The sequence below is a fragment of the Orcinus orca genome, chromosome 17, assembly GCF_937001465.1.
Source record: "Orcinus orca chromosome 17, mOrcOrc1.1, whole genome shotgun sequence".
NCBI classification, from domain to species: domain Eukaryota; kingdom Metazoa; phylum Chordata; class Mammalia; order Artiodactyla; family Delphinidae; genus Orcinus; species Orcinus orca.
The window spans coordinates 8,004,249-8,012,960 of NC_064575.1; the positions used below are offsets into that span (position 1 = coordinate 8,004,249).

At 45.7% G+C, this 8,712-nt stretch overlaps 1 pseudogene; it reads right to left on the minus strand.

Moving 5' to 3' along the window:
- Positions 1-440: 440 nt before the first annotated feature.
- LOC117203342 (PC4 and SFRS1-interacting protein-like) lies at positions 441-1,261 on the minus strand (annotated as a pseudogene).
- Positions 1,262-8,712: the final 7,451 nt, after the last annotated feature.

The following is an 8,712-nucleotide window of genomic DNA, read 5'->3' on the forward strand; positions in this document are numbered from 1 at the left end:
TTGTTTGCTGCTCAGTTTCCATTTGTTCCGCTTGCCTGCATTTTCTATCTGCTGTTTCTTTCTCATGTTGGCCTTTCAGCATATTCCTTCTATGTGCAGTCTGAAAGTTTCTTACACCTTTTCTCTTCTTTTCACCTTCTTGATCATCCCCTTTCTCTTCAGAATCAGAGGTTGATGTAAGCCCTGTTTTAGCTAAATTTTTCCTTTTTTTTTTTTTTTTTTTTTTTTGGCTGTACGCGGGCTTCTCACTGCTGTGGCCTCTCCCGCCGCAGAGCACAGGCTCTGGATGTGCAGGCTCAGCGGCCATGGCTCACGGGCCCAGCCGCTCCGCGGCAGGTGGGATCTTCCCGGACCGGGGCACGAACCCGTGTCCCCTGCGTCGGCAGGTGGACTCTCAACCACTGCGCCACCAGGGAAGTCCAATTTTTCCTTTTTTTTTTTTTCTTCCAATTTTTCCTTTTTGATTCAACTTCTTTTTCCCCCTTTTTTTTTATCTGGCTCTTTTCTTGGTTATCTTCTTCCTTCTGGCCCTCCTCATCCTTTTTAAGCTGCTTTTTAGGTTGTTTTTCCTCTTGCCCCTTTTTCTTACTTTTGTCTTCTTCAGGTACCGTCACTCTCCGAAGGACAGGGCTGTTTTACCATTTTGGGTCTGCCTCTTGGTTTTGGAATCTTGACTTCTGTAGTGGCAGGTCATCCTCTTTCAGGACTCACTTTTAGATTAACAGATGCTGTTGCTGTAGTCACTATGCCTGCCTCCTCGGTTTCTACTTGTTTTTCTTCCTTTCTCTTTCTCCCTCTTCTGGCAGCTTTTGGAGTGGTTATGTCAACTGCTTGAGTCACGTCCTCGTTGCTGGCTTTTTCTTCATGGTCAGTATCTTCCTTTGAAACACTAGTTTCTTTTTCTTCAACTTCAACATCAGATGACGCATTTGATTGTTTAGTTGATGCCTGTTGACTTGAAAATTTCACTTTCGGATTGTTATCTGTCTCCCATAAACCTTCATTAAAGCCTTTTCGTTTATTTGGTTTGCCGTACTTTTCCTTATTTTCTGAGTAAGGAGATATGTCCTTTGGGCCTAAAAGAGCAGTCTCATGAGTTCCAAAAAAGAAAATGGGGAGTTTGTTTGTGGGTGGTTTTGCAGCTCCATCAGGAACTTCATCTACCTGCCGGGGCCGTGGGCGCTGGGGCTGCGGTGGCGGGCCAGCCGCCTCTGCCCACGTCCACGCAAGCCACCTGTGCCACCAGCTGCCGCAGAGGCATCTTAACGGCTCCGAATAGCAACCACCGCCGACACTGCTGCCGCCGTCACTGTGCCGCTCCCTATCTGCTTTTAAACCACTGGAATTTGGGATTTCTTTATTAGCCCTTAGCAGCTTAGCTCTTACCCTAACTAATACACCAAGAGAGTCTCCCTTCCTTCCTTCCTTCCATCCCCCCTCCCTCCCTCCCTTCCTTCCTTCCATCCTTCCTAGCTTCTTGGAGCACATTCCAACAGAAGTTTAGGTTGGCTGGTCTGAGAATGAATTCATTTTCTTAGATAAGAGAATAAAAATTTCTTGAGCAACCCGTAAGGTGCCGTGCTATGTATCTGGCCTAAAAAGAGGAATAAAACCCAATTCTTATACTTGGGAATACTTGAGAAACTGATGGTCCAATGAAAGTCTTTTGACTTGGTTTTGTCTCTAGCCAGTCTGGAATTACAGAGCTGTTCAGCGGTTTAGGGACAAGATTTTGCTGAGCTTCGAAGAAGCCAGAAAAATGCAGAAATTTCGTGGCAAATTGGTGTTTTTCTCTTGATATTCTGCAGAAAATCACAGTAAGAAGAAACTGAACTTTGCCCCCTCTGCCTGACAAATGAGAAGAAGGTATTCCTGTCTCAGTACCTGCAGCCCTGTATTTGATCCAAGTCTCCCCAGAGTAACTGAAATCGTGTTGTTGCCATTTATTTGGGTTCTTACGATGGGCCGTACACTCTTGATGTAATTCAACCACTTACTTCTCTCAAGAACGTAACTGATGTTTACAGATGAGGAAATACATTCAGAGAGGATAACTAACTTCTCTGTCACCATGGAGACAGTGGGGGATGGAGGCAAGTTTGAAACCCATCCTGGTACCCAGAAGCCAGAGCCCCTCCTGAAAGCTCTGTTGCCTTCCATGGGAGCAGCTTTGCACTTAGATTATTCAGAGTCCTGCTTCGGGCTTTTGCTTTTCACGGGAGAAATAACCTCACAGACTCTGGGTCTGCTCCCGCTGCCTCCTCGGCCCCAGGCTGGAGACGAGCCTCTATTACTCAGAAGAACTTATGAAACTCCGTAGTTCTTTACATTCAAGCATCAGCACGTCTGACTTTTGTTTTCAATCCAGAACCTGCCCTGTTTTCACAGAACAAAAATCCAGATTCATTCTGAAAATGAAATGACGGTTGGTCCTTGGAAAACAACCCAGATCCCAGGTCCCCACTTTAGCACAATCCCGTCAAGGTTTTCTGGTTGGGTGATTCCAGGCCCTATCACACTGATAAGGGCTTTCAGACATACCAAAGCAGGGGAAAATGAAAGAGACCCTTTCTTTTTCTTGTTGTTCCAGATCAGATAACACTGCCTGATTAGTTCCTCCACCGTGAATTCACACCGCATGTACCCACACGCCAGCCCTCTGCGAAAAGGCCATCTGCTATATTGCTTCCTGCACAATAATTCGCATTTTGCCTCATGCTTTCCCTTCTCCACCTCTGTTTCCGGCTCCTCCCCCTGAAGTAGCAAAGTGCCCGCAAAGAAAATGTGTCAACAGGTGAAATTTATAGGAGTTTCTTGGCCCACACAGAAATGTGAACCACAGGTATCCCCAAAGGAGAGATTTTCTTACCCAGACACTTACCCTCTTGAATATGCCCTGATTCTATTCACATGTGGGTTCTCTAGAGACACCAGTTATCTCTTGGATGGAATCAGAGTGTGGAGCTCCCGTTTGGGAAGAGTGGCTTTGATGAAGGCCAGTTGGGATTATTTAGTTGCGGTTACAGAAAAGCCCAACCCAAACTGGCTTAGTCCAAAAGGGAATTTATTGACTCAAAAGCTGAAAGAGGATGCTACCTACAGACAGGACTCAATTCAGGGCTCAGGCTTACCATTGGCACCTGCCAGCTTTTAAAAACTTTATTCCTTTGTTCTGCCTTCCACTGCGTTGACTTTAGCCTTGGGTTTTGTGGGTACCAGAAAGGTCCCTGCTAACCCACTCATTCTCTTACGTCTTAGGTCAAAGGTTTTGAGTGAGTCTCTTCCCCAGAAGGTGCAGTGAAAATGTCATTGCATTTCATTGACTCTGCCTAGGTCACATATGACTCACGAAGATCAAAGGATGGGGAAGTGAGATAGCTGATGACTTAGGCCTTGGTCACGAGCTCCACTCCTGGGGCTCGGTGTGGAGTCCGCTTTAATGGGACTGCATGGAAATCGGGTACAGTCACCTGGAGGACTCCGGCACTGTTCCCTGCAGTGTGTGTTGCCTTAGAAGAAACGGTGCATAAGCGTCACATAATGTTTTGTGTCCACTGCATGAGCCAGCTCCATACCTTGAAAATAGCCAGCATCTGCTTACGCAAAATAAGAATTTACGGGCTTCCCTGGTGGCGCAGTGGTTGAGAGTCCGCCTGCCGATGCAGGGGACGTGGGTTCGTGCCCCGGTCCGGGAAGATCCCACGTGCCGCGGAGTGGCTGGGCCCGTGAGCCATGGCCGCTGAGCCTGCGCGTCCGGAGCCTGTGCTCCGCAACAGGAGAGGCACAACAGTGAGAGGCCTGCGTACCGCAAATAAATAAATAAATAAATAAAATAAAATAAGAATTTACACCCAAAGCCAAGCTGATTGGAGAAAAGGTTACTTACTGGTTTAAATTCCAGGAGTCAGGCTAGTTTGCCCAAATTCTGATGCAAGTGGGTCAGTATAGACAACACTCAAAAATTCCTCAACGTCTACATCAGGACTGCCTTGTATTCTTCAAAGCATGAAGAACCTCCACTGGTTCGGTATTGAAGACTGTGGCAATGAGCCTTTCTTATCGGTTTCATTGAGTTTTTGTTTTCTAAGAAGACTCTGATATTTTAGTGTATCTGTGGGGAGGAAGGTGATCTCCGCGTCTTACTCTTCCGCCATCTTCCCCTCATTCCGACTCTGATATTTTAGTTATAAAGACCTCTGTAGCCTGATCAGCCTGGTTCTGGAGGGAGTGGAAGAGTTTATGGCAGAAACGTGGGAGGTTGTTGGAAGTATGTTGACTATATTATGATACACACAGCAAAAGATGTTCTCCTCTAATGCTCTTTCTTCTAGTCATTCAGCTTCCTCATTCGTCTTTCTAAATAAACATCTGGAATTAGGTTATTCATTCTTCTTGTCAACTCTCAACGTTAAATATTCATCCTTTTAGCCACTGAACAATTGTTATTAGTTATGAACCTCCTTTCTTCAAACACTTCATTGTTGATTGTGCATCGGACCCTCTCTAAGCACATCACATGCCTTATTTCATTTATGCTTCATAACTACTGTATGACATAGAGACTATTATTATTATTCAAATTGTATGGAAGGTGAAACAGATCTAGAAGAGGTTAAATATCTTGCCCAAGGTCACACCGTTGGAGCCAAAGATTTAAAAACCATAGTATGCAAATAAAACAAAGATTTTGCCCCTGCTGCCACCAAGGTAGGGCACAGGAAGACAGACCTATAAATAAACAAGTGCATTTAATGTTGTGTTTGCTGTGATAATGAGCTACACAAGGGAAAGTGGGAGAGAGAGAGAGAGAGAAAGCAGTCATTTCTCTGGCCGGGGCTGCAAGATTTGAAATGGGTGATGGGAAAAGTTCCCTTGAGGAGGCTAAGCTGAGGTGCACCTTTCCAGCTAGAAGGTGGGGGATGAGAAGAGCATCCCAGAGATCAGAACCCATGCAGGCAAAACACAGATGCATGATGGGGGAAACACAAGCTATCTGGCCTGGGTGGAGCCTGGGGTTCAGGAAGGACAGACATAGGAGTTGCCAAGTGGGACCCAGTCCATGAAGGGCCTGGTTGGGATTTGGTCAGGAGAGAATGGGGAACTGTTGAAGGACTTTAAGGAAAAGGTGACAGTTATTCATACCTAGTTTTTTTTGTTTTTGTTTTCTATTTTCTAAATTCCCAAGCTTAAATCTTTTTTTGGGGGGGGGGATTTTTTTATTGTGTAAAATCAACATAACAAAACTTACCATTTTAATTGTATAATTCAGTGGCATTAAGTACATTCACAACATTGTACAACCATCTCCACTATCCATTTCTAGAAAATTTTCATTATCCCAGAGGGAAACTCTGTACCCATTGAACAATCATTCCCCCATTTTCCCGACGACCTGCTGGATCAATGGAAGTTGCGCTGAAAAACAAGAGGAGATAAACATATAGGTCCTCGATGTATGTTAGCACAAAGAACACTGCGATTTGTGCTTTTTTAAAAGGAAAAGCATCAATGACGCTGCATTTTGGGTTGAGAGTTCACGCAGTGTCTGGGGTGAGCTGTTCCTGCCAAATCAGCCAGACAACGGCGACATTCCGTTACCGCCAAGATATCCCTCTGCGGTTTCTCATAAAGAAAGGCAGTGGGTGCCCCACGTGGCTGTCATGACTAAAACTGCTGGTGAACACCCCATGGCATCAGGTTAGCCAGCAAACACACATTGAGCACCTGCTGTGTGCACGGGGGTCAGGAGTCAGGTGCCGTAAACAGAGAGGAGTAGGCAGCGATCCACAGCTTTCGAAGGAATCGTAATGTAGTCGGGGAGAAGGACGAGGACACGTCAGCCTGTGACCTCAGGTGCGGCGGAACCACCTGACCTGTGCTGATTTACCTTTTCACTGCACTCGGTAGAGCTCTTTACAGCACTGAGCACGTTGTCATTTTACATCAGTTTGACCCTCTTCTTGTCGTAACCATCAGACTGTTCACCCCATAATGGCAGATGCTTCATCTGTTTTTGTTCAGTATTGTCTCTTCGGAATCTAGCGTCGTTCTTGGCACGTAGAATGTGCTCGACAAATACATATTGAATAAATGGTTGCTATAATTATATATATGTGTGTCTATACACGCATACATACATATATAATAGACATATGTGCATACCTACATACATATACACACATATATTAATGCTACAACACATTGTATATGTATACTTTCACTGAACATATAAATATATATACATTCAAGGTATGGATATATATGTACAAGTCATATTTTTTGACAAAAATAACTATCATTTATAGAGCACTTTAATTTTTATAAATGGAAACTTTTTTCAGTGTTTTACATATATCATTTTATTGAATTGTCACAAGAATCCTATGAGGATTAATTAGGTTGTTTACTTTTTCCAAAAGAGGCAAAGGAAGCACAGAGAAGTTAAGAAACTTTCCGAAGGCCACACTGTTTCAGTTAGCATCAAGCCATATGTTTTGAAAGCACAAGCAAAAAATTGACAATGATCCATTTTTTTAAAAAGCTGCCACTTTGGAATCAATAGCTTCTTCCAGGCCTCAGTGCTGTTCAAATATGGCCGAGACCCTGCGGCTGCAAAGCTCCACGAGCTGGGTATGTTAACCGCACGTCTGGCACACGCAGCAGTGGGCGCAGAGCTGGGTTTGTGGTCCCCAGTAAGAGGTCACCGTGATGCCTCCATTGCGCCCAGACAGACCCACAGTCTCCCTCGCAGTCTAATTAGTTAGAAGACTATTTATAGACCTCAGCGCTCCTCTCAAGACAGACTCCCTCTCAGTTCCTACGCCCCCTGCTCTCAGCAGACAACTTTACCTCGTGAGTCATTGAGAAAATTGAGGGCATGCGCGTGCTTTCTGGTAACTTCCCACCCTCTACCTACAATTTACCTACACCCACGTCCGTCCTCCCAGCCTGCTCTCCAGCCGGCAAAGGTAAGGTGGCTTCCTCCCAGCCGTGTAAGCCTCTCCCAGGGTCCGTGTCCTACCCCCGCCCTTCTGGGTTCATCTCTCATCCCTTCCCGTCCCAGGAGGCTCTCCAATCTTTAGGTCCATTTCCACGATGATGCCCCCTCTGCCTGTGAAGAGGCTGCGCTCTCACCGCCTTCCTGGATTCCTGCAGCGGCCTCCTAACCTGCCCTGCATTTCCATTTTGCCTCTTCTGCAGCGCGGTCACATGGAATCTTTTACAATGCAGGGTCACAGGCAATTCCCAGCGCACTAGCTCCAACTCATCTGCGCCTCACTATTTCCAGGAATCGTATCAGGATATGAGTAACTAAGGGTGATATTAGAGCCTCTCTACTTTTCCCTTCCTTCCCTCCCTCCCTTTGAAAGTAAGTCATTTGCATACATAAGTAGTTATTAATAGTAACACAGCTCTCCGGGTGCACCTTACAGCGGACTTCTTGACTCAGTCACCAGGCTTTGGCTCAAGCGCCTCTCACGCACCTCCACGTCATCCCCGCCGCTCCCTGGCTCTGCTCCCAGCACCCCTAGAACAGCAGGGTCACTGGGACCTCCTCGCTGCCGCTGATCTTTGTTCAGTCTTTACATCCGGCTTTTGACAGCGTCCACCCTGCTTGTTTTCAGACTTCCCCGCACGCTCCCCGTTTCCCTCACAGCGCTGGCGTGGTTCCTTTTTCCTCCGTGGATGCCTCTTGCTCGGCCTGACCCTTGAGGGCCGTGTCCGTGGGGTTCTGAGCCGAACCTCCCTGTCCTAGCTCTCTGAGTTTTCTGTAGGTGGCTTTACCCCCTGGCATATTTTGTGTGCATTCCTTATGCATGTTACCCTTATCATTTTAGTTTCATTCGCTAGGTCTTTGAGAGCTTTAGCTGATCATTGTTGAGGTTTGCTTACTAGGACGTAGGTATTGATCCAAGAAGAATTATAGCTTGATTCTTCTAAAATCCTTCTTTTTTTTTTTGGTGGTATGCGGGACTCTCACTGTTGTGGCTTCTCCCGTTCTACAGTGTCAGTGTTTGTGTTTAACTTCATGGAAAAACCATCATGCCAATATCATGTCCTCTTTCAGCCTGTTGAAAGAGAGCCCCTATGAGGACATGTACACCCGTCAGGGGAGTTGTCCAGGTGTCCAGGTGTTGGGCTCACTCAGGTGCCAGTAATGACACTGGCTTCTCTCCAGTCTCCAAAGCCCAGAGTGAAAGATGCCCCCCACCCGCTGTTCCACTGACTGCACACCCCCAATCACCCCCTACTTCCCTGCCTTGTTCCTTGGTTTCCTCAGTTTTGCCCACTGCCCTCAACGCCCAGCTGGAGATATTTCCATTAAGATTCTATCCTTTAAGGACTGCCTCCCTCCTTCATGAATTTCTTCTTTGGTAATCTTACCCACTCCCATGACTGCAACTCTCAACTGTGGGGATGAATTCCAGACCTATGTCCCTAATGGAAAACACTAAATATAAAGTATTTCTTTGATAGTTTCTCAAGTACCTCTACTATTTCTTTTGGTTTAAGATGTTTTAATGATTATGTTTTAATTTGCCGAGGTTATATATTTTAATGACCCACGTTGACTGAATATTTGGTATGGTAGGTGCTCTTATAAACATACATATAAAATAAACTGTACTTAATGTAGTCAGGTTATCTGATTCACTTAAAAAAGGAGAAAAACCCAGAAAGACATATCCAAAATTGTGGCAAGTTACATTA